The sequence below is a fragment of the Plecotus auritus genome (genome assembly GCF_963455305.1).
Source record: "Plecotus auritus genome assembly, chromosome: 1".
NCBI classification, from domain to species: Eukaryota; Metazoa; Chordata; class Mammalia; order Chiroptera; family Vespertilionidae; genus Plecotus; species Plecotus auritus.
In genome coordinates, this window is record NC_137770.1 from 20,839,341 (window position 1) to 20,863,952 (window position 24,612).

At 39.2% G+C, this 24,612-nt stretch overlaps 1 protein-coding gene across 1 annotated transcript in view; it reads left to right on the forward strand.

Annotated features, from left to right (window-relative positions):
• The first annotated feature begins 1,139 nt into the window (after positions 1-1,139).
• The window catches only part of CEP128 (centrosomal protein 128), a 384,557-nt gene continuing 361,084 nt past the window's right edge, over positions 1,140-24,612 (forward strand). The window contains exons 1-3 of the mRNA XM_080673796.1: positions 1,140-1,347; positions 3,147-3,302; positions 5,406-5,477. The gene's annotated coding sequence lies outside the window, so the exon portion shown is untranslated. The remainder of the gene's footprint in view (positions 1,348-3,146; positions 3,303-5,405; positions 5,478-24,612) is intronic.

Genomic DNA, 24,612 nt, shown 5'->3' on the forward strand with positions numbered 1-24,612 from the left:
GGCTGGACTGAGGGGGACCGCCCCCCCATGCATGAATTTCGTGCACTGGGCCTCTAGTATGATATAATAGGTCATAATTATTAATGTGTGTGTGTGTGTGTGTGTGTGTGTGTGTGTGTGTGTGAGAGAGAGAGAGAGAGAGAGAGAGAGAGAGAGAGAGAGAGAAGGGAGAATGGAAATTTTAAAAGGTTAGGTCCCTGTGTTTGAAAGGCTTAGTATGTAATGTAAGGGACCAACAGGGAAATGGATAATTACAGCACACAATGATTAGAATAGGGAACCTATGTCACTTAAGTGATCCTGCCCTTCTTGAGGTAGCCAGGAAAGCTTCACAGATAAAGTAAAACTTGACTTTAGCCTTGAGGAGGAAAGCATCAATGACAGGAGGAAGTGACCATCTTCGTGACTAATTTGGATTTTCACTTCTTCTTAGCTTTTCCAAAGCTCAGTTCCTTGTTGAGGTTTTTAAAATTACTTTTTCGCGATTGAAACGGCCTTCTCTGAGTGGACTATGTCTCTTTCAGGTTCCAAAATAAGTGGAGAGGTGACACCCTAGCAGCAGCTTTGAAGTGACATTCTCAAATTCTACTTTTAGTTTGTCATCAATGAGCTATGAGAGCTTACTTTTTCCAGGCCTCAAAGGTGTGACTAGATAATCTTCTGTTCCCTTCCGGATCTATGAATTTGTGAACCACAAGACACTGGGCTCTGGTATTATTACACTAAGGAGATTTTAACATTTCTCTGCTGGAAATTACACCTGCCTATTCCCCAAGGAATAACAAAAAGATAGTCTATGTTAGTCTATGCAACTACTTTGATTTTTTTTTTTTTAAGTAAAGGAAATAAATATCTTAGACTTTTCTGATTAAATTACAGTCTGAGCCAAGGCAGCTCTCTCCCTAGCTGGTGTTTGTCTTCAATATACGCTTCTGGCCCTTTAAAAAAAAAAAAAAAAAAAAAAAAAAAAAAACAGGGAAAGAGGGCGCGTCCTAGGGCCTCAGGTGCCAACGAATCCTGCTTTTTCCGGGAAAGTCACCCGAATACAGTCGTTTGGCATCCTGGGACTTGCAGTTTCTCTTAGGGCCAAGTCCCTTAGTAACTCCTTGCTTTAGCTCATGATGCGGACTACAACTCCCAGAGGGCCAAGCGGCACCAGTAGGGTCCTGTACTCTCGCTGCGGCTGGGCGGCTAGTTCAAGTTGCCATAGCTGCGAGTCTGGGCACAGCTCAGTCGGTTGCGCCGCCGCGTAGGGTCAGTTGCACCTTCTCGGTCACAGGTGGCCGTGGGAGCCGGGTGGGGCCTCGGCGATGATCCGGCATTAAGGACCTGGGCTCTCAATCTCAGGTACTTGCTCCCCACCTCCTCTGGCCCTTTCTTTGCCACTTCCCTGTCGTGTAGACGTTTTAAGTCCCACTTCTCCTTGTCCCAGGGGTGGGGACACTGGCCGCGCGGAGATGTGGGGTGGGGCCGCGGCTTGGTAGCGTGAGCGCCAGGGTGGGGAGAGACGGGGTGCTCGGCCTGCGACCCCCTCCGCATGGGCATCCACAGCCTGGTCTGTGTCAAGCTATTCGGGGAATTTGAACTTCCTGGTCCTCCTTTTGGGAGAGGCATGCCCTGAGCTGTCAAGGTGATTGGCCTCATTTTGGAGGCGACTTGCCTGGCCTGGGATATAGCTGGCCGTTCTGTATCTGTTCTCTAGTCACAGATGCTGTATCGGTCTCTCGTATGCCACCATGGGAGTTGCCCCAACGTTAGCTGCCTGTGATATGAGTTATTTCGTAGGAACATCTGACACCGAATTCCCGCTGCAACTTTGATGGGTTTGATGGGGCTCAGTGGCTTCCGCAGGCTCCTCCTAGGACCGCACTGTAACGTTGTTCCAAGTATGAAGCACAGTATCTAGCACAGGGCCTGGCACATAGGAAGTGCTCAGTATTTGTTATTTATATTTACTAATTATGCAGAACAGTGCCGTCAAATAGAAATATTATGTGAGCCACACACACAAGTTTAAAATTTCCAGTATTCACATTGTACCAGTAAAAAGGAAACTGGTCATGTTAATTTTAATAATTTATTTAGCACAATATATACAAAATGTTTTAATTTCAACATGTAGTCAATATGGAAACTTATTGAGGTAGTTTACAGCCTTGAAAAAAAAAGTATTTAATGTTTCTAAGTCTTCAAAATCTTGCATTGTAGTATATTTACAGTACATGTGAACTCAAACTGGCCAGATTTCAAGAGCTCAGTAGCCACATATGGAGTAACTACTGTATTGCGCAGTATAGATTCAAGATGAAAACTTTGGCAGCTTCATATTAGCACAGAGAAATTGGGGTGTGTCTGTGAACCCAGCTCATGGGGTAAAGGTTATGCTTTGTTAGAAGAGTGAAATATGCCTAAAACCCGAGTGCTCTCAGCATGTCCTCTCTGCCATTGCAAGACCTGTGTCGTTTGGAGCTCTCCACAGTTTATTTTGAGTAACTTTTCCAGAATAGTTTTTTTTTTTTTCTTTCAAGAATAGGTTTGTAGATGTAGATGTGACAACTACCAGTTCTCTGGATACTTTCTGTGGATTCTTACAGACTGCTTTCAAAGCAGTCACAAAGAATTGAAAATATTTCTGTCCACAGACTTTCTTACAACCAAAGACATTTTATGTTTACTTATTTAATTGCAATAGTAAATGTGGGTGGTACTGGGAAGCTTATAAAATATGTCCTTTAGGCGTATTCGCATATATAGTTCATTAACTGGCTTAGAAATTCAACTGGGTCATTAAATTCAGAAATATCATGTTAAATTAATTACTTGAGTTAGTTTACCCTCTGATAGACATGCTGAGAGAGAGAGAGTACTTTTAGGTAGACTTGGGCTACAATTGCATGATCTGGCCAGCCCTCGGGATGACCAGGCATGCGCGGAAGTAACAAGTGAGGAGTATGTTGGTTGGGCACTTGGATGTAAAGAGTTTCTTTGGGTTCAGTGGGGCTTTTGCATGACCCGTGGAGCATTTTCTCTGTTCTCTGATATGCCATAAACTCTACATAGTGAGGGTGAGCTTATTTTCATCTTTTATTTCTTTAAAAAATTTCAGGTTGTAGGTGTGTTTTAACCCTTGTTTCATTTATCTGTAGGTGGTTTTGGGAAAGGATAGGGGCAACCAAAGGTTATCTACTTGACTAGGCCTTTTGCCCTGAACCTCATGAAGAAATGATAGGAGGCAGACATATGTGCCTAAGAAGAGCACTGAGCTCAGTGGAGAGCAGCACGGAGATTTGGGGGTGTGCTTTGTAAGTATGCTTTCTCCCTGTGTTTCTAAACACGATTTTGCATATTTATAGTGGAAAAGAGTATGTCAACAAATAAGCTTTTGAGAGGCAAGAAATCCGTTTCTAACATGTAGTGTAAAAATTAAATAGAATGGTTATGCGTGTTATAAAAATTCAAGAGAACAGACTAGATACCTTAACAAAAGCAACAATGATGCAATTGTTTCTATTAGACAGTATTTGAGAACCTATTTTGTCCCAGGCACAGTAATAGAAATCTTTTATGTGATATATATATATATATATATATATATATATATATATATAATGTAAATATATAATAATATTTTTATTATACTATTCTTTTTAAAAAATATATTTTTATTGATTTCAGAGAGGAAGGGGGCGAGAGAGAGAGATAGAAACATCAATGATGAGAGAGAATCATGGATTGGCTACCTCCTGCACACCCCATACTGGGGTTTGAGCCCACAACCCAGGCATGTGCCCTGACCGGGAATTGAACCATGACCTCCTGGTTCATAGGTCGAGGCTCAACTGCTGAGCCATGCTAGTTTGACATTATTATGCTACTAGAGGTCCGATACACTAAATTTGTGCAAGAGTAGGTCTTCCTTTCCCTGGCTGCTGGCACCCGGGACAGGGCTTCCCTAGCAGAGGGAGGCCCTGCCCACCTGTGGGTGGCCTGGGCCTCCCTCTGTGGGGCGATCATGGGGCGATGGCCGGCCCGACCAATCGCATCGCACCTGCCTTGGCTGGCCTGGCGCCAGTGGGTGTCATAGCGTAGTCCCTGGATGGTTGTCCAGATGGTCGTTCCGCTGTTCGGCCATTTGGTTGATTTGCATATTATGTTTTAATTATATAAGATTCTTTGTTTTACAAATGAGACAGTTGAAGCTAAGATAGTACATGTGATTTGCTTGGGATTCTGGAGCCCAAAGAGTGGTTTTCATTCCCAGGTGTTCTTTCTGCAAATCTCAGTCCTGCCCAATATGAAGAGATGCCATTGCTGTCTAAGATTGCCCTCAGCGGGATCTAATTGACAGTCAGCATTTTTAGATTAAGAGTCCCATATAAGCAAATTTTATTGCTATTTATCTTTTATTTATTTATTTAAAATACATTTTTTACTATAGATTTCAGAGAGGAAGGGAGATGGGCTATTTATCTCTTTAAATGTTCAAAGGGTTCTATTATCTTTCCTACTTTTTTCAAGTTATAATGGTTCTTACATTATTATTGAGGTAAAAGAGTTGTAATTTGTGATTACTATAAAATGAACATATTCAGCATGACTTGTCATTGATAATGAAGGACGTAGTATTAAAAACTCAAAGTTTTGCAATGTAGCGTTAAAACTCTGGACACTTTTTAGCATTTTCCTGTTGCATTTTGATAAGGGACACTTAAACTTATATAGGAGACCCATTGGGGCCTTGTAAAAACACTGTCCAAGATCTATGCTGCACAAAGTTCTTAGAATTAAAGAATTTTAGAGCTGGAGGAGCCTGATAAGCTCATATAATCACAAATTCTCAAATATAATCTTTACATATTTGGGAATAATATAAAAATAATCTAGAGTAGATTCAATGGTATCCATATAGTATCACTGGGCTGATTCTAATATGAAATGTTTCAATATATCCATGTTATTCTGTAATGTGTATTTATTTGTTGCAATAATGTAGTATTGCATGTCAGAACATAAAATTCTACAGTGTCTCTTTTAACTGCTACATAATATTCCAAATGACAATATTTAATGTATCCCTTATCAGTAGATTTGTAATTCTTATTTTTTTTTTTACTATTTTAATTCTGCAATTAAACTCTCTCTCTATATATATATACACATGAAATGTATACATACATCTTAAACATCTCCTTTTGTTTTCCTAGGATAATACAGGGTGGGGCAAAAGTAGGTTTATAGTTGCTTGTATGGAAAATAATACAATAATTAATAAATAATAATATAAGAATACACTCTGTTGTGCATACTCACAACCATGAACCTACTTTTGCCCTACCCTGTACATAGAAGTAGACTATCTGGGTCAAAACATATGCATATTACTTATTTTTTACTTGTCTTGCCAGATTGTTCTCCAGAAAAGCTATCTATTTCAGTTAATATTCTTACAACAAGGTGTGCCCTTGTCAATCCTGGAGGTGAGAGCTATTTTTTTTTATTTGTACAAAACAGATAAACAAGCATATCATATTATTATTTTAATTTGCAATTTTTTGATTAGGAATATAAAGTATGTTCTGTACTTGTTAGGGCCATTTGTATTCTGTGAATTGCCTGTGTCTATACCCTTTGCATCTTTTGGTACTGGTCTGTTCTTTTAAAATAATTTTTTTTAGAGAGATGATGAATCCTTTGGTTTCAATACAATGTGAATATTTTTCTGTTTGTCCTTCCCCCACCACCCCAACCTTGCTTCTGGTATCTTTTTATCAATAATTGTAAATGTTCCTAAGAGACTACCAGGTCCTTATCAGATATTCACTCCTCCCTGAAATTCATGTAACTGTTAACCTCGACCAGTATAATGCTGGTGTGTGGGGTGTTTGGGAGATGGAAGTATTTGTGTTTATATGAATCCATTTAGCTGATGAACATCTAGAATCTACACTGTACACAGAGTTTGCCATGACACAGGTGCTCAGGAATGAATGAATGAGTGTTCAGGAACAAATGAGTTCATGGACGAATGGATAAGTGAAGAAGAGAGACATTGTGGAAGAAGTGAACGATGATTATTATTTTAAAGAAAGAAGAGATAAGCAGTTTTAAAAAAATTGTTTATTTTTAAGTACAGTTTACATTCAGTATTATTTTGTATGAGTTTCAGGTGTACAGCATAGTGACTAGACAATCATATACTTTACAAAGTTCCCCGTGATATTTCCAGTACCCACCTGGCACCATACATAGTTATTACAATATTTTTGACTATATTTCCTAGGCTGTACTTTATATTCCCATAACTGTTTTGTGTAACTAGCAATCTGTACTTTTCAATCCCTTCACCTTTTTCACCCAGTCTCCCAGGCCCCTCTCCTCTGGCAACCATTAGTCTGTTTTCTGTGTCTGTTTCTGTTTTGTTTGCTTGTTTGTATTGTTCTTTAGATTCCATGTATAAGTGAAATCATATGGTATTTGTCTTTCTCTGGCTGACTGTTTCACTTACCATAATACCCTCTAGGTGAGATAAGTAATTTTATAGATTGTAGAAAAAAGGAAAAAGCTCATTGGTGAGAGACTGAAGGCTTTAAATTGGCAAAAAATGGGTTTGCTTATGAGCAGCAATTGGTACATTGAAAGAGTATTGAGAATGGATCTAGATGATAAAGAATCTAAGTAATTTGGAGTGTAATGCTTTATTGTACAGACAAATAATAATTGAGGGGTGCAGATAGCTGCAGATGACAATAATGAGTTTAAATGATTTGCAATAATTCAAATAAGCCTAAGTGTGATTCAGTTGTTTTAACACATTTATTCATGTGGATTTGAAAAGTTTATCCTTGTTTTCTCTATAAAGGACATATAATCAAGTGTTCATATTTATACTATTTTGCAGTTTAATCCATATTGTTTGAAGTTGTAAGATAATTAATCTAGGCCATCCTAATATATAAAAATCCAGGGGCTGTCACAACCAAAACAACTGGATGGATGACCGAGCAGCAGGCTGCTTAGGGCAACAAGGCTGGCAGGGGGGTTAGTGAGGGACAACCAAATGACTGAACAGCAGGCTGCGTGGGGCAGCCAGGCTGGCTGGGGGGGGGGGGGGGGAAGCAGTAAGGGGCGACCAGGATGGCGGAGGAGGCAGTTGGGGGCAACCAGGCTGGCAGGGGGGGGGCAGTTGGGGGTGACCAGGCCAGCAGGCAGGTGAGCAGTAGGAGCCAGCGGAGCCGGATTGATGTCTGACTGCCGGTTTAGGACATCCCACGAGGGGTCCCAGATTGGAGAGGGTGCAGGCTGGGCTGAGGGGGACACCCTCCATGCACGAATTTCATGCACCGGGCCTCTAGTTTCTACAATAATAATTTTACCCAACAATTATTGAATTAGTATTTACTAATGGCAAAGTCCTGTACTTTGAAATTTGTGTCTAGATCAGGGGTGGGCAAACTTTTTGACTCGAGGGCCACAATGGGTTCTTAAACTGGACCGGAGGGCTGGAACAAAAGCACGGATGGAGTGTTTGTGTGAACTAATATAAATTCAAAGTAAAGGAGCGGAGGGGAGAGCAAGAGAACCGGATAGAACAGCCGGATCCGGCCCGCGGACCGTAGTTTGCCCACGGCTGGTCTAGATTAATCAGACAGGATAATAAGAAAATTTAATTGTAAATTCATTTAAAAGTTCCAACTATATGCCAGGAATTATGCTAGGTGTTGAAATACAACCATGGATTAAATAAATAGTCTCTGGTAAGATTTCTGGTCTAGTGGGGAGACAGACAAGTAAATAGCCAATTAGTGATCTCTGGTCTGTGTTGAGTTGGTATCCACTGTGGATACTTGGTCCAGGGTAGGGGTGGGGAGAGTGAAAGAAGGTTTTCTAGGGGAAGTTTCCTATGAGCTGAGACTTGAAAGAAAAGTAGAAGTTAGCAAAGGGAAAAAGGAGTGAAAAGAATGTTCCAAGTGGTAAATCCAGCATAGGTTTGACGACAAAATGAACATGACATATTCTGTGACAGCCCTGGCCAGATGGCTCAGTTGGTTGCAGCATCATCCCTTACACCAAAAAAGTTTTGGGTTTGATTTCCTGTCAGGGCACATACCTAGGTTGTGGGCTTAATCCCTGGTCTGGATGTTTGTGGGGGCAACCAATCGATGTTTCTCTCTCACATTGGTGTTTCTCTCTCCCTTCCTCACTCTCTCAGACCAATAAAACATATCCTTAGGTGAGCATAAAGAAAAATTAAAAAAAAATTCTGTGGCACAAATAATTGTATTTCATGCAGATATTTTGACATTTCACAAATGTATTGCTATAATTATAGAATTATACAAATGCAGAAGAAGGAAAGATCACTTCTGGCTAGATGTGGACAGCTTCATTGAGATTTTGTTATTTGAGCTATGCCTGGACAAATGAGTTCAGTTTAAGTAGGTGGCAATACTAGATAGCAGAAGGCATTCCACCCAGAACTAATTACATTAATGAGGGATGGCAGTGGGAGAGGAATAGTTGCTGTAACAGCTGAATGTAGGCCTTAAGTTTTCTATGGTTCTTTTATTAAGACAGGTGGCTTGCCGAGGGCCTTGAATTCCTGATTCAAGAACCTAGATTCAATCAGGTGGCCCGGGGAGTTGGAATATATAGGAAAAGACTCAAAAGTCAGAGAAACCATTTTGGTGGCTAGAAATGAGTTGAGAAAAAGTCCTAAATTTATGAGTAGTGCGCGTGGCAATGAGTACGGTTAGATGGTCAGAAATCTGGACCTTGGAGAAAAGTTCAAGACTCAGCTCTGCTACTCAGTAGCTGTGTAGCCTTGAGTACCTTTCTTAGTGCCTTTAAGCCTCTTAGGTATATATCATGATGACAGTGTACTGACCTTGTAGGGTTATTGTCATACACCAATCTGATATTGAAGCATTAGTTATTCAGCATTATTTCAACTTTAGTTTTTTGAAGGTTTTTGAAATTGAGGTTCTTAACTTCAGTCCTCATTCATTTACTCCCAATAATTCAATTTCATTATAATTGGCTTTCTATCTAATCCTTTATCTTTAAAAATTTTTTTATGTGTACATTTAAAAACATGCCAGGAAACAGTTCATGAAGAGGTTAAAGTTAAGAACTCCAGTTAACTTTTTTTCTTAAAATTTAGAAATCTATATATTTTGGAAAGAATATGCCAATTATTCTGTTTATCCACTTTGAAAATTAAGAATAAGAAATAAAATTGAGAATATTATGTTAAGTAAAATAAAATCAGCCAGAAAACCTAAGAACCATATGATTTCACTCATATATGGGATATAAAACTGAAACTCATAGACACAGACAACTGTATGGTGGTTTCCAGAGGAGATGGGGTGGAGGATTAGTAAAGGATAAAGGGGACCAAATATATGATCATAGAAGATGGGCACACAATGCAATATATATATCATGTATCATAGAAATGTATCCTTGAAATCTATATAACCTTATTAACCAATGCCACCCTAATAAATTGAATAACAATAAAAAAGAAATACAAAATTCTTGAATTTTGAATATTAGGTAAATACAGTAAAATGTTTTCCAGTCCTTTATTATAGAAGAGTTAAAAGGAAAGACCTAAAGTAAGTGTGGGGAAAGGAAGAAATATGGGAATTGAGAAAGAATGGAGGAAAAAGAAATAGAAAATACGTGTATACCAAAAAAGAAAATACCATTAAAAAATAAAATTTAAGGTTTTATGATGTTTCTGTAAAAAAAATGCTTTTCTGCCTGAAAGAGGTAAACATTCTTAACAAGAGAAAGGGTTATTTAAAAGACATCTTAAAATAGTTGTAGAAAGTTGGATTTATAGCATATTTACATATTATCTTGTATTCATTATAAAAATCTCTAGTTCTAAGTAGATAAGCTCATAGGGATGACATACTCTGGCCTTAAATGCATTTCTTGGGGGAGAAGGGGTGATAAGAAATATGATAGGGATGGACAAAGAAAATATTTAAGTGATTGGGCAATGTATTTAGAATTTACACAGTTCTTCCGCACCTAGAAATGTAGTGGAAAAGCACTGGCTTAGAGACACAAGATATAGATTCTAGTTCTGTTACTGTAACTTTTTAATAAAGCAATGGTGGCCCAGTATTTTATTCAAAGCTTTGTTTTTCTTAGCAGTAAAAGTAAAGAATTGTAATTATACCCACTTTGTAGGATTGGATGGAAGTCAAAAGAGAAAGTGCTAAAGAAAATGCTTTGTAAGCTATAAAGCAACATACAAATTTGAGGTATAAATAGCAGTAAGAAATATTTCCCTTTCTTAAAATTTTTAGTGGTGTTTGTTCACTATGAAAGTCAAGAGGAGTTTCTGTTTCTACTTTAAAAAATAGGAGGAAAAAAACAAGTATTATGCTTTATAATATATTTAAGAAACAGCTTGTTTCTTATGAAAATCTTAATGTTATGGGGAGTAGATTAAATAGCCCCAACTGCTATTTATGATTGCTTAGTGTTTTTTTCCCCTCAGTAATTGCTAGGCTGTCACTTGTCATATCAATTGCTTATGCTTATTTTTTGTATCCTAATTTGAATTTGTCCTCCCCACTCCCACCCCACCACTAGAAGACAATCTGAAAACAACTTGTTTTCTCAAGGAGAGTAGTCTTGAGAGGAAACGTCAGGAAATTAACTATTTTCTGAACCAAATAAAATGATAGTAAACTACATATTGTCAACAGATGATCATTGGTGCCAATTCAACAACAGGAATCCCCAATTTGGGGTGTGGTGAAGAAGGAAACGTTATTCATTGCAAAACAGCTCAATTGTGATATAGCATAGCCATGAAACCAGCAAGCCTATGAGGTGGACCTGGGGCCAGGCCCCTCTCTGCTAGAGATCTCTGTTCCTTGCTGGTCTGTTCAGCTCTGTGCTGGTCTGCTCTGCTCCATTCTGTGTTTGGTGCCTGTCTTCTCTGGCCCATGTTGGTCTATTCAGCTCTGCTCCAGCGAGACAGAGATCTTTGGTGTTTTATTTCCTCCATGGATCAGTCTTTGGTGGAGAGGGAAGATGCACTCTCAGAGCCAGAGGGGAGCTGGCTTATATAGATAGACGTCCTTGCCTGCATCCTTGATTGGTCTGTCCTCATTGCAAACAAGGACTCCCAAATCCTTGCAGTTGGATTTGTCCAAAAGGTACTTTACTGATTGGTCAGAAATGAGCTGCTCTGATTGGTCAGTGAAGATGTTGATGGAGATATAGCTAGCAGCTCTATTTGGATGGGGGAAGCCTCAGTCCCATTGGTTGAAATAGGATTCCAGGAGCTCCTTTATAAGCCCTGGCTTAGCAGACAGAAAAAGTGCAGGCAGGCAGTTCAGTGCAGGCTTCTGTGTGAAGTGCAGTTTGTGTAGAAATGGTTGCTAGTCTCTGTTTTTAAAATTTGAGCCCAGTTAGCTACCAGGAGACCTTCTTGGTAGGTATCTTCTTTCTTAGTGTTCACAATATATATACCACTTAGCTTTTGCTGCATAACAAATAAAACATACAAGGCATCTAGATATATAAAAGCCTAAGTGACCGATGACCGAATGACCAGAATGACTGGTCGACCAGTCGCTATGACGTGCGCTGACCACCAGGGGGAAGATGCTCAATGCAGGAGCTGCCCCCTGGTGGCCGGCCGGCTGGCAGCTTCGGCATCCATTCCTTCTGCGCCTGGCTTGGCGACCGTCGGTCGCCTCCTCTCCTGACCCTGCTGGGGCCTTTGGCCCCAGGCTGAAACGGGAAGCCAGGGGTGGGTGGTGGTGGATGTGGCCCCTTTCCCAGGGGGTCTGAGGGCCGGCTCGCTCCTTGGGGCCGGAGGCCAACCTCCCGTGCCCCATCCGTCCCTCGGCTGGCAGGCCCTGATTGGTCCCTCCTCTTCTCCCTCTCCCTGGTCGTCAGCCCTGCCCTGATCACAGCCAGGCCTAGGGACCCCACCTGTGCACAAATTCATGCACTGGGCTTTTAGTACAACAATAACTGTTTATCGCTTGTACAGTCAGCTAAGCTGTCTGCTCATTATGACTGGACTCACATATTTATCTGGGTTCAGCTGGCTGGTCACCTGGTCTGCTGACCTAAGCCAGAAGCCTCTGGTGCAACAATGTATTCCCACATCTTCCAACAGGATATCCTGGGCATGCCCTCTTGGAGATGGGAGAGGTGCAGGGAAGCAAGTTCCAGTGTGTAATTTCTTTTCATGACTCTACTTGTGTCATGTTAGCTAGAATCCCATTGGCCAAAGCAGATCACATAGCTGAACCCAGAGGAAGGGGCCTGGGCAGGTAGCTCAACCTTTAGTAGGAGAGCAGTGCACATAGGGAGGGGTGAAGAATTGGAGCCAAATCATGAAAGGTACTACACTTTTGATCTGAATTTAGTTTTTGATATATACAATAGTAGGAAAATGTTCTAAGTAGATGGATTAAAATCAAACCCTTTTATTTGTAGTGGTATTTTGTTCTGGTTTTGGAATTAGTAGGCATGGCTAATATCAAAGCTGTTACATTAATTCTCAAGCATTTATCCCTGATTAATTCTTCTCAATCAAATTGGTCATTTTTAACTAGGGAAACGCCTTTAAAAAGGTAAACTTCCTTTGTCTTGGTTCTTTATCCAAAATAGGGTTGCAAACTTTGCTAGTAAGTGGGGCCAATCAGTTAACACACTGGGTGAAGTGGCTGGTAGGAATTTGGGCCAACAGGAAGGTACATGCCCAACTCCAAGGCAGTCATGGTTATGTCCATGTTGCCATGGGAAAATTCATCCCCAGTGTTGCCAGATCTCTGGGCTTTTCAAGAGAAGCTGAAAATTAGAATTTTTATATAAAATTTAGTTGTTTTAAAATTCATGTTTTAGAAGAACATAGTGAGTGTTATTTTCAAATACATGTTAGTCAGCTGGGTTTGGTCTATAGTCCTCCAGTTTTCATCCTCTGATTTAAGCAAAGTGGTGTCAGAAACTCGGGATTCTAGCTCCATCTTTGTCCAGGCTGATCTCTTGCCCAGCCTGGGGTGGTTTGGACAATTAGTAGAGGTTGTCTGTACCCCCAGAGGACTTTATTCATATCTGCTATTTCAGGAATATTGTAGTATATATTTCATTTTCAATTGGTTAGCAAATGCAAAAGTCCAATTCCAGGGTGTAACTACAAGTAATAAATCCATCTCAAGTTTGCTAGCATCCATTTTTCTGTAAATTTTCTTGAGTTTTTATTTGTTATTTTCAATCTTGACTTCTTAAAAACTTCTTACTTAATTTTGTAAACTGCCTCATTTATTTTAGAAGTGTGTGTGGGTGTATAAATCTAAAATATCTGTGTCATTCTGCTTGTGAGACAGGGAGGGGGTTATTAAGTAACTTTCTTTTAAAACTGCACTGATTTTTAACAAGTGGCACATATATAATTATCTGAGCAGCAGCTAATTTTTTTCTCCATGCCTGAATAAGGAGTCATTTTGTATGCTGCTTGTCCTTTTCCAGAAATGCCCCTGCTTCCTGCTTGGTGGGCACTGGTCCATGTGACTCTGCCCTTGGACTCTGAGGAGTTGCAGCAAGGGGAGCAAAATGCAGCTGGGAACTGAGCCTGACCCGCTCCACCCATAGATGCAGGTGTCCTCAAACTACGGCCTGTGGGCCACATGCGGCCTGCCGAGGACATTTATCCGGTCCGCCCGGTGCGGCTGCCTGTCCTGCTTAGCAGCTGACTCGTCCCGGGCCCACAGTGCGCATAGGAATTTGTTCATAGTTTTTTTTTTTAAACTATAGTCTGGCCCTCCAGCTGTCTGAGGGACAGTGAACTGGCCCCCTGTTTAAAAAGTTTGAGGACCCCTGATAGAGTGTGTGTGTGTGTGTGTGTGTGTGTGTGTGTGTGTGTGTGTGTGTAAGAGAGAGAGGGAGGAAATGGAGGACAGCAACAGGAATAAGTGGAACATACAATATAAAATCAAATCTAGTATATATATATATATATTTAAAAATGTTAATTCTCTAAGTCAGAAGTCTCAAACTGGGATGATTTTACCCAGTCACCCCTTCCCACCCCAGGGACATTTACTAGTAGCAGTACTGGAGATGGGTTTAAATCCATTTCCTGATGGAAGAATGCAGGCGCTCTGCTTATTTGTACCTTCTCTACTTCTTCTGAAAAAGAAGTTTTCTAACTGGATCCCCATCCTTGTCTCATCTATTTGTCAAACTTATGCTCATCCTTCCAGATGGGTGGGAGGATCCTGACCCCACTGCTCTGGCATTTTGTTGTAGTACTTTGCTCCCTGTAGAGAGCACTTTTACAGCTCTTTCTCTCCCATCAAGGACTGTGACTTAATTTACTTACTTTCATCTTTCATTTCTAATGCAGATTTAATTGAGTAAATTAATGCACGAATGTGTTCAAGTTTCTCTCTTTCCTTTTAATCACCTGATGATATATATATATTTTTTATTGATTTTAGAGAGACAGGAAGAGAGAGAGAGAGAGAGAGAGAGAGAGAGAGAGAGAGAGAGAGAGAGAGAAACATCTATGTCAGAGAGAAACATTGATTAGTTGCCTCCCAATGGATCCCTGATAATCGAGGATCAAACCCTCAACCTAGGTATGTGTCCTGACCAGGAATCGAACCCGAAACCTGCAAGAGATGATGCTCCAACCAACTGAGTCACCCAGCCAGGACTCATGTATCTCTTTGATTTTTTCCCCACGTCTTACATTTTCTATTGACTTCACAGAGAATTGGCTGTTGACTTTGATCTTATATGAACTTACCAAAAGGGTTTGAGGAGATTAAGTTACAGAGGAGTGTTGATATCAAGAAGCTAGGCATGACTGAAAATTGTTTTTACATGATAACCTTTCCTGGCTAGTTTACTTTGTCTCTTGAAGGAGGAGGCAAAGCTCTCAAGACCTGCAGCTGTTGAAACAGTGAGAAATGCCTTCTAAAATTTGAACTTTGATAATGATTAAGCTTAAAATACACTCCCACCTCCTGTGATCCTCTTAAATATCAACATCATTACCTTGAATGTGTTCTTTGAGGACGGTTGCCTTGGACAGGGACGGCTGAGGCACTTGGAGGCCACAGAAGTAATCACCTACTTAACATGCACTAGTCAGCTTTTGTGAAATGTCACCCTTGATGCAGGGTGCTTATCCTTTATGGAACAGCTTGCAAATTCTAATTGTTTTAAACTGGCTCTGAGGAAAAGAGACTTGAGAATCTATAAATTACAGCTCTCATACATACAAATATGCATCATTATAATGAAGACAATCTGATGGTTTTTTAGGTCAAATAACAGAAGAGGTGGACTTGAGTTTGTACAGACTCACTGCCAGTCCTCTTATTACAGGGCCAAATGCACTTTTACTCTCTCTGCTCACAGTGTTCAGGTTTGCACATGGGCATTTGTCTTTGATGGACAGATCCTCAGTGGGAACGAATTGAGGAGCTTCATTGCTCACTCTGGTGGCGGTATGTCATCTTTATAAGGCTCGGTAAGGTAGAAGCAACAATATTTATGCCTTTAAATACTGATGTGTTGGGAACAGCGAAATAAAGTAGTTTTAGAGTTGTACCATCTGGTTTCAGACCCAGAGCTTTCTCTAAGACTCTGGAGACTTTCACCCAAGGTCACCTGTCCTAGTCCTCTCTAGTCTTGGAGAAAGCTCACCATCTGAAAAGCAGACAGATCCATGCTGTTGCTTCCTGATCAATGAGAAGTTTTGTTGTACCAGTAGGTGGTAGTAAGAGAATATTTTCTGCTTTTTCTCCAGTTGAAGGAAACACTTTTCTCGCCTTTAACCAGAATTTGGGTGATTCAGTTTTTTAAAATTGTTCTTTGAGTTCTTCAATCATTCTTCAAATTTAGCAACTCTTTCCCCCCCAACAGATGTCATACTGAAACTTCTTGTGATAATGAGAATGGATTTTTAATCCAACTGAACTTTTTCCTTTTGAATCTTTAAAAAAATGATGAAGATTTTCCTTGAGCATACATAGATTTTTTTTTTTACCAGTCTTAATAATTATTCTTTGGACTTCATATTGTAATTGTGGTTAATATCATCCATGAACTATGGGAACCCCTTTCACGTCCCGCGTGGTTCAGGGTTCCAGTTCAGGGTTCAGGTTCTGGAGAAGGCCGCACACAAATGAAAAGAGACTTGGAAAAGTATTAATTTGGGAAAATGGGGGGCCAGGCGGGAGCCCACCTCTAGTGGGAGGACTACCCTTTGCTCTGGCCTTGCAATCCCTTTTATTGAGACTATGGGATACGCCCATAACCTTTAGGCAGGTAATTCCAGTAACAGGCAGATTATCTGATTATTTGGTGGGGAAGTTGCTTCAGCTACCATTGTCTCAATTAGATAGGGAGTGGTTGGCTCTGACCTTTCAGAGCTTCAAGGTTGACCAGCCTTCCAAGGTTCCTTGTCCACACCTTTCTAATTAGTGAGACAATGATCCGTTTCCGGCAATGAACCATTTAAATTTGTTTTAAAAGCAGAATTTGATTACATACGCTATGTGAGTACACATTAATGTGTTTTCACATAGTCCTTCAACTTTTAAATTCATTCCAGTATTAAGAATGGTTTTTGAGCCCTGGCCAATGTGGCTCAGTTGGTTGCGCTTTGTCCCATGCACCTAGAGGTCACAGGTTCAATTCCAGTCAGGGCTCAATCCCAAGTAGGGGCCATGCAGGAGGCAGCTGATTGATGTTTCTCATTGATGTTTCTCTCTCTCTCCTTCTCCCTTACTCTCTCTTTCTAAAAAAAACAGCAACAACAACAACAAAAAAATCAATTTTTTTAAAAAGAATGTTTCCTTGAAAAGTCAGTTTTGAATCTAGTAAATCCTATCCTTTGGCAAAATTGCAAAGTGAGAATTATACATAATTTAAAAAAAGTTTTTTTAGTTCATAAACTCATGATAAATAGTTCCTTTGGCCAGTTAGGACTCTTCAGTATGAAACAGAGATTGGCATTGTGATCCCATTTCTTTAGCTCATCAATTGGTGAGAACTAGTGACATGACCCTACTTAGGCAGATGTCAGTGGACTAGGAAGTATAGTCAAGAAGTTGTCAGGGAGGAAAAGGAAACAACTGCTAAGAAAAAGGGAGTTCTGATATAAAGCTTTTATTTAAACACATTCTCCAGGTTATCAGCCTTTAATTATTTTATTTTATTTTATTTTTAATTGTTTAAAGTATTACTTATGTCTCCTTATTCCCCCATTGACCTCTCCTACGCCACTCCCAGCCCCCAGGACAAGCCCTCACCACCCCAGTGTTCGTGTCCATTGGTTATGCTAATATGCATGCATACAAGTCATTTGGTTGATCTCTTACCTCTCCCCGCAAGAGCCTCCTCCCCGACTCTCCCTGTGAGGTTTGACGGCCTGTTTGGTGTTTCTCTGTCTCTGGTTCTATTTTTGTTTATCACTTTATGTTGTTCATTATATTCCACAAATGAGTGAGATCATGTGATATTTATCTTTCTCTGACTGGCTTATTTCGCTTAGCATGATGCTCTCCAGGTCCATCTATGCTGTTGCAAATGGTAAAAGTTCCCTCTTTTTTAGAGCAGTATAGTATTCCATTGTGTAGATATACCACAGTTTTTTAATCCACTCCTCTGTGGTAGGCACGTAGGCTGTTTCCAAATCTTAGCTATTGTATGAACATAGGGGTGCATGTATCCTTTCTGATTGGTGTTTCTGATTTCTTGGGATATATTCCCAGAAGTGGGATTACTGGGTCAAATGGGAGTTCCATTTTTAACTTTTTGAGGAAACTCCATACTGTTTTCCACAGTGGCTGTACCAGGCTGCATTCTCACCAGCAGTGCACAAAGGTTCCTTTTTCTCCACATCCTCACCAGCATTTGTCATTTGTTGACTTGATGATAGCCATTTTGACAGGTGTGAGATGGTATCTCATTGTTATTTTGAGTTGCATGTCTCGGATGATTAGTGACTTTGAGCATGTTTTCATATGTCTCTTGGCCTTCTATAGGTCCTTTTTTGAAAAGTATCTATTTAGGTCCGTTGCCCATTTTTTTATTATCTTCCTTTTGTTAAGTGTATGGTTCCCTGAAAATTTTGGAGATTAAACCCTTATCAGCGAGAACATTGGCAAATATGTCCTCCCATGTAGTGGGCTTTCTTGTTGTTTTGTTGATGGTTTCTTTTGCTGTGCAGAAGCTTTTTATTTTGATGTAGTCCCATTTGTTTATTTTCTCCTTAGTTTACATTGCCCTAGGAGCTGTATTGGTAAAGATATTGCTACGATCTATGTCTGATATTTTGCTGCCTATGGATTCTTCTAAGATTTTTATGGTTTCCCATCTTACGTTTAAGTCCTTTATCCATTTTGAGTTTATTTTTATGTATGGTGTAAGTTGGTGGTCTAGTTTCATTTTTTTGCATATATCTGACCAATTTTCCCAGCACCATTTATTGAAGAGACTCTCTTGACACCATTGTATGCTCTTGCCTCCTTTGTCAAATATGAATTGAGCATAATGGCTTGGGTCGATTTGTGGGCTCTCTGTTCTGATCCATTAGTCTATTTGTCTGTTCTTGTGCCAGTGCCAGGCAGTTTTGAGAACAGTGGCTTTGTAATATAGCTTAATATCTGGTATTGTGAGTCATCCAACCTTGTTCTTCTTTCTCAGGATTGCTGCAGCTCTTCGGGGTCTTTTTTTATTCCAGATGATTTTTTGGAGAGTTTGTTCTAGGTCTGTGAAATATGCCTTTGGTATTTTAATGAGGATTGTATCGAATCTGAAAATTGCTTTGGGTAAAATGGACATTTTAATGATGTTGATTCTACCAACCCATGAACATGGTATAGTCTTCCATTTGTTTATGTCTTCCTCTATCTCTTTTTTTTCAATGTCCTGTACTTTTCTGAGTGCAGGTCTTTTACCCCCTTAGTTAAGTTTATTCCTTGGTATCTTAATTTTTTTTGGTGCAATGGTAAATGGGATTGTTTTTTTAGTTTCTCTTTCTGTGAGTTCATTATTGGTATATAAAAAAGCCATAGATTTCTGGGTGTTAATTTTGTATCCTGCTACATTGCTGAATTCATTTATTAAGTCTAGTAGTTTTTTGGTGGAGTCTTTAGGGTTTTCTATGTACAATATCATGTCATCTGCAAATAATGACAGTTTTACTTTTTCTTATCCAATTTGGATGCCTTTTATTTCTTCTTCTTGTCTGATTGCTATGGCTAGCACTTCTAGTACTATGTTGAACAGGAGTGGTGAAAGTGGGCATGCCTGTCTTGTTCCTGTTCTTAGAGAAAATGGTTTTAGTTTTTGCCTATTGAGTATGATGTTGGCTGTAAGTTTGTCATATAAGGCTTTTATTATGTTGAGGTGTCATCCCTTTGTTCCTACTTTGCTGAGAGTTTTTATCAAGAAAGGGTGTTGGATTTTGTCAAATGCTTTTTCTGCATCAACTGATATGATTATGTGATTTTTGTCTCTCAATTTGTTTATGTGGTGTATCACGTTTATTGATTTGCGCATATTGTACCAGCCTTGCATCCCTGGAATAAATCCCACTTGGTCATGGTGTATGATCTTTCTAATGTAATGCTGGATCTGATTTGCTAGAATTTTGTTGAGGATTTTAGCATCTATGTTCATCGGGGATATTGGTCTGTAATTCTCTTTCTTTGTAGTGTCTTTATCTGGTTTTGGAATTAGGGTAATCCTGGCTTCATAGAAGGAGCTTGGAAGTGTGCCTTCCTTTCGAATTTTTGGAATAGTCTGAGGAGGATAGGTTTTAGTTCTTCTTTGAATCTTTGGTAAAACTCCCCTGTAAAACCGTCCAGACCAGGGCTTTTGTTTGCTGGAAGATTTTTGATTTACACTTCAATTTTATTGGTAATTATCAGCCTATTCAGGTTTTTTTATTCTTTCTGATTGAGTTTTGGAAGCTTGTATTTTTCCAAGAATGTGTCCATTTCGTCTAGGTTGTTTAGTTTGTTGAGGAGAGTTGTGTGTAGTATTTTTTTTTTTTACAATCCTTTGTATTACTGTGGGGTCTATTGTTACTTCACCTTTTTCATTTCTGATTTTGTTTATTTGGTTTTCTCTCTTTGTTTCATGATTAGCCTGGTTAGAGGTTCATCAATTTTGTTTATCCTTTCAAAGAACCAGTTCTTGGTTTCATTGATCTTTTGTATTGTTTTTTTTTGTCTCTATGTCATTCATTTCTGCCCTGATCTTTATTATTTCATTCCTTCTGCTTACTTGGGGCTTTTCTTGTTGCTCTCTTTCTAATTATTTAAGTTGTAGTGTTAGGTAATTTATTACCATTTTTTCTTGTTTTTTTTTTGAGGTAGGCCTGTAGAGCTATGAGCTTCCCTATCAGGACTGCTTTCACTGTGTCCCATAGATTTTGGATTGTTGTGTTTTCATTGTCATTTGTTACCAGGATGCTTTTTATTTATTCTTTGATCTCTTTTGTAACCCAATCATTGTTTAATAACATACTATTTAGCCTCCAAGTGTTTGATTTTTTTTCATTGTTCTTATTGTAGTTGTTTTCTAATTTTCTGCCATTGTGATCTGAGAAGATGATTGATATGATTTCTATCTTCTTTTTTTTAAAAAAAATTTTTTTTCATTTCAGAGTGGAAGAGAGAGATAGAAACATCAATGATGAGAGAATCATTGATTGGCTGCCTCCTGCACGCCCCCCTCCTGGGGATTGAGCCCACAACCCAGGCATGTGCCCTTGATTGGAATTGAACCCAGGACCCTCATTCCACAGGCCGATGATCTATCCACTGAGCAAAACAAGCTAGGGCATGATTTCTATCTTCTTGAATTTGAAGAGACTTTGCCTGTGTCCCAATTTGTGGTCTGTCTTTGAAATTGTCTGGTGTGCACTTGAGAAGAAAGTATATTATGTAGCTTTGGGGTGAAATGTTCTGAAGATGTCAATTAATTCCATTTGATCTAGTGAGTCATTTAGGATTGATGTTTCTTTGCTGATTTTTTTGTTTAGAGGATTTATACAGTGGTGTCAATGGGGTATTAAAGTTCCCTGCTATGATTGTATTGCTGTCGTTCTTACCCTTGAGATCTTCCAGAAGTTTTTTTATGTATTTGGGTGCTCCTGTATGGGGTGCATATATGTTTACCAGAGTTATATCCTCTTGTTGAATTGCTCCCTTTAGTATTATGAAGTGGCCCTCCTTATCTCTTGTTATGGCCTTCACTTTGAGGTTTATTTTGTCAGATATAAGTATTGCTACCCCAGCTTTCATTTTCATTTCCATTTGCCTGAAAAATTTTTTTCCATTCCTTCACTATCAGTTTGTGTGAGTCCTTTGTTCTGAGGTGGTTCTCTTGTAGACAGCAGAAATACGGGTCATATTTTTTTATCCATTCAGCTACCCTATGTCTTCTGATTGGAGTATTTAATGCATTTATGCTTAAGGTTATTATTGACTAGAAGCCCAGCGTGTGAAATCGTGCGAACCCGCCCACCCACATGGCCTTGCTGTGCTCACAGCCCTACCCACCCGTGCCAGTCTTGGGTCATTACGGCGTTAGGGCCACTGGGTTTTTATAATATAGATAGGTACTTGTTTGTCGCCATTTTTATTCTTTATGCCTTTGTTCCTTCATCCTCTTCCTATTTCTTCTTTTTACAGCAGTTCCTTTAGCATTTTTTGCATTGCTGGCTTGGTGGTAATAAACTTCCTTAGCCCTCCTTTGTCTGTGAAGCTCCTGATTTCACCTGCAATTTTGAATGATAGCCTTGCTGGGTATAGTATTCTTGGATTTAGTCCCTTGCTTTGCATGACTTTGTATATTTCATTCCATTCCCTTCTGGCCTGATGTGTTTCTGTTGAGATATCAGTTAATAGTCTAATGGGAGATCCCTTATAGGTTACTTTCTGCCTCCCTCTGGCAGCCTTTAAAATTCTTACTTTGTTTTTGGTGTTTGCCAATTTAATTATGATGTATCTTGGTGTTTTTTTGGGGGTTTATCTTGTTTGGGACTCTGTGTGCTTCTTGGACTTGTGTGAGTTTTTCCTTTCCAATATCAGGGAAGTTTTCTGTCATTATTTCTTTAAACAAGTTTTCTATTCCTTGCTCAGTTTCCTCTCCTTTTAACACCCCCCCCCCCAATATGTGGATGCTGTTTCTTTTCATGTTGTCCCAAAGCTCCCTTAGGCTCTCCTCCTGCTTTTAAAGTTATTTTTTTCCAGTTGCTGGTCTGCTTGGGCATTTTTTTTTTTAACCTTGTCTTCTGGCTCGCTGATGTGGTCCTCAGCTTCTTCTAGTCTACTATTGATACTTTCCATTGTGCTCTTTATTGCAGCTATGTCATTCTTCATTTCCTCTTGCCAGCCTTTTATTAATCTGCTATCTCTGAAGGTCATCTTTACATTTGTTTTTCTTTTAAGTATACATTGAGTTTTTCTTTCTGATAATACATTCATTGTAGAAATTTTAAGAGAGATAGCAATTTTTAAAAAAATAAAAATCTGCTGTAAACTCTACATAGTTGGGTCTATTTTCTTCCCCTTTTATCATCGCCCTTTCCTGCTCCTCTAATTTGTATACTGGTAATTTATAGTCACATACAAACAACATATAATGCTTATTAAAAATTGGGATTCATACTGTTATCCCTTACATTTCTATTAAATATCTCCAGAACCAGGGTGTGTAAAGTCTTTGGACTGTTCCAGTGTAGAACTGTACTGTATTTGAACCATTCATTCTCTTATAATTTGAAATTTAAATTGTATTTATTTTCCTTCTATTACAACTTCTTAGTCAATATCTTAATATATAAATTCTTTATGTACTCCAGATGATTTTATGTACCCCAGGGGAAAGATTTGGAAGTTACTTGGTCGAAGGTACAAACTGCTCTAGATATATGTCTGGCTTGCTGACATTTAGGCAAGTTTATCAATGTATACATTTCCATTAGATCTATATAGCAGTGCTCTTACCCCTACAGTTTGGCTAACCATAAACATTATTATTTAAAAGAAAAGAACTTAATAGGGTAGGAAAGTATCTCAGTATTTAATTTATATTTCTTAGGTTATTAGGAGAACAATTTTTTTCATGGCCATCCATTTTTGTTTTCTATGTGACCATTCTCAGTATGCCTTTATCAACATGGAATAAATGTAATACTATGGGTACAGTTTATTTAGGGAGATTTTCAGAGGCCTGGTTAGTTTTCAATAATGCCATTGATATTAGGATATACAATACTTTTTTATAATTAATTTTTCAACTGCAGCATAATACATTCCTTTTTTTTAAATTTAATAAATCTTCATTGTTTAGATTATTACAGTTGTCCCTCTTTTTTCCCTCATAGCTCCCCTTTACCCGGTTACCACCCCACCCTATGCCCTTACCTCCCCCACACTGTCCTCATCCATAGATGTACGATTTTTGTCCAGTCTCTTCCCGCACCCCCCACACTCCTTTCCCCCCGAGAATTGTCAGTCCACTCCCTTTCTATGCCCCTGATTCTATTATATTCACCAGTTTATTCTGTTCATCAGATTTTTAATTCACTTGATTTTTAGATTCACTTGTTGATAGATATGTATTTGTTCATAATTTTTATCTTTACCTTTTTCTTCTTCTTCCTCTTCTTAAAGAATACCTTTCAGCATTTCATATAATACTGGTTTGGTGTTGATGAACTCCTTTAGCTTTTTCTTATCTGTGAAGCTCTTTATCTGCCCTTCAATTCTGAATGATAGCTTTGCTGGGTAGAGTAATCTTGGTTGTAGGTTCTTGCTATTCATCACTTTGAATATTTCTTGCCACTCCTGTCTGGCCTGCATAGTTTCTGTTGAGAAATCAGCTGACAATTGTATTGGTGCTCCCTTGTAGGTAACTAACTGTTTTTTCTTGATGCTTTTAATATTCTCTCTTTGTCTTTTGCTCTTGGCATTTTAATTATGATGTGTCTTGGTGTGGCCCTCTTTGGATTCCTTTTGTTTGGGGTTCTCTGCGCTTCCTGGACTTGTAAGTCTATTTCTCTCACCAGGTGGGGGAAGTTTTCGGTCATTATTTCTTCAAATAAGTTTTCAGTATCTTGCTCTCTCTCTTCTTCTGGCACCCCCATGATTTGGATGTTGGAACGCTTGAGGTTCTCCCAGAGGTTCCCTAAACTATCTTCAAATTTTTGGATTCTTTTTTCTTTTTGCTTTTCCGGTTGAGTGTTTTTTGCTTCTTTGTATTTCAAATCTTTGACTTGATTTTTGCGGTCCTCTAGTCTGCTGTTAGGTCTCTGTATAATATTTTTTATTTCAGTCAGTGTATGTTTAATTTCTAGTTTGTCCTTTTTCATATCCTCGAGGGTCTCGCTAAATTTATCGGCCTTTTATAGGAAATTCTTAAAACCTTATAACCGTGGTTTTGAACTCTTTATCCAGTCGTTTGCTTTCCTCCATTTCTTTCATTTGTGATCTGTTTCTTTGTCTCCTCATTTTGGCTGCTTCCCTGAGTTGGTAGAGTAGCTTTGTGTGCTAGGTGTCCTATAGGGCCCAGTGGCTCAACCTCCCCAGTTAC